At 52.0% G+C, this 1,729-nt stretch overlaps 1 protein-coding gene across 6 annotated transcripts in view; it reads right to left on the reverse strand.

Annotated features, from left to right (window-relative positions):
- Nucleotides 1-1,729, reverse strand: part of ERC1 (ELKS/RAB6-interacting/CAST family member 1) — a 467,579-nt gene extending 465,850 nt beyond the window's left edge. For all 6 annotated transcript variants that reach the window (XM_019544570.1, XM_019544571.1, XM_019544569.1 and 3 more), the window contains exon 1: nucleotides 1,679-1,729. The gene's annotated coding sequence lies outside the window, so the exon portion shown is untranslated. The remainder of the gene's footprint in view (nucleotides 1-1,678) is intronic.

Here is a 1,729-nt window from a genome sequence, read left to right on the forward strand (position 1 = left end):
TTTTTAGCCAACTATGCCTCTAACTAGTTATTGAAGAAGTAAAGTTCTGATGTGAGCAGAGCACAGTAAGAGGTTATGGTTCACCAAAACAGTACTTTTCTGAAAAGCACATGATACTTCAAAATAGTTCTGGGTAAAAGATTTGGGGTTTTTTAAGTACATCACACTGTACTTAACTGCATAGCATAATAACTGAAAAAAGTTTATGCATTTACCCACAATATGTTATCACCCAAAACAGCGCTGGCACTGCAACTGCAAGCACGACTAGCCTCCCTCATTTTCTAGACTTCTAACAGGAGCCCCTTGACAACTGCTTCCCCTTCTACTATTCCTGCAGTAGTTAAAGGGAATACACCTAGTTACAAAGGAGATGGGTGCAGTTACAGTTACTAAGCAGTTAACTGGCGTATAAAATTTAGTTACAAAGTAGACAGTGAGGCTGAGAGATGCCATGTATTAAGTCACTTGTACCCATTACCCTCAGGCCTGTTAAGTGTATTTCTTATTGTTGTAATTTATACCAGGCAACAAACTGGGCCTGCCATAGCAATAGGTGCAATTCCCCAGCATGCATAAGAGGACTTCAACATGTGTACCTCTATACAAAGCCTCTATTATCACTTCTCCATGTTAGGTGAATTAGCTCATAATGCAGGTTGGCCAATCAACGTGAGAAAGACTGGACCATATCAAACAGCGCAGAAAACCCATGAACCAAACTAAGCTGTTGAATTAAACCTGTAAGATGGTATAGGCAGACAAGGTTCTTTGGTTGAATCTGATATCTTTTATTAGACCAACTTAAATAGCTGGGGGGGAGGAAATTTAAGCAAGCTTTCGGGTTCAAAATGGTATTGCACTTGGCACAGCACCATCACCAATAGCAATCACGGCTTAGAAACCAGTGGCTGAATTCAAGTAAAGCATGACTGATAAAAATGGATGATTTTCCGACCTGCCTTTACAACCCTAACACAGACAAGTTTCTGGATTTTGACTTTTCCCCTGTCCCCACTAACCGCACTGGGTGCCAATTTAACTGACAGCAGGCAATACTCCCTGCTGGGTGCCGGAAACTGTCCAATACCTTTGTCATTGTGCTGGGCTGTGAATCAGACCCTAAGTTTAAATCTAAGGTGTCTCAAATAACCTACTTCTTCCTTCTCTCCTCCCACCACCCTCTTTTCTAGGCTTCCCCCTTTCACCAACTCCTCCCAGCACACAGTCCCTTACACATCCCGCAGGGAGCTGCCGCCTCCTCCACCCCTCACCCCGGAGAGGGACCACGGGCCAGGAGGGGACTCCTGGCACCACGGGGGCTTTCGCCGGGAGGCTTCAGGCTGCGCACCCCGCCAGGCGATGCGGGAGCGGAGGCGCGTGGCTCGTCTCAAAGCGCCGGGTGCGGCCTGAGGCAAAGCCTGGGCCGCGGCGTCCGTTCCTCTCGCCCCCGGGGCACCCCCGGGGGAGGCCCTAAGGGCCGCGCGAGCCAGTTACCACCCGCCGCTCGCCCGGCCGGCCCCCGGGAGGGGCGATGGCGAACAGGATGGGGGCAGCCCCAGGCGGGACTCGGCCCCCACCCCAGGGACGGCCGGGAGGGAAAGAAGAAGATGGGGGGGAGGGGTCTCGAGGCGCGGCGGCTCCAAGGGCAACCCCCGCCCGTAGGCCCCGCTCTCACCTGCCGCCTGTCAGGCACCGGGACGGAGCGCGGGGCGGCGGCGGCGGCAGC

This window comes from Crocodylus porosus, unplaced genomic scaffold, assembly GCF_001723895.1.
Source record: "Crocodylus porosus isolate Cpor-Errol unplaced genomic scaffold, CroPor_comp1, whole genome shotgun sequence".
Lineage (NCBI taxonomy): Eukaryota > Metazoa > Chordata > Crocodylia > Crocodylidae > Crocodylus > Crocodylus porosus.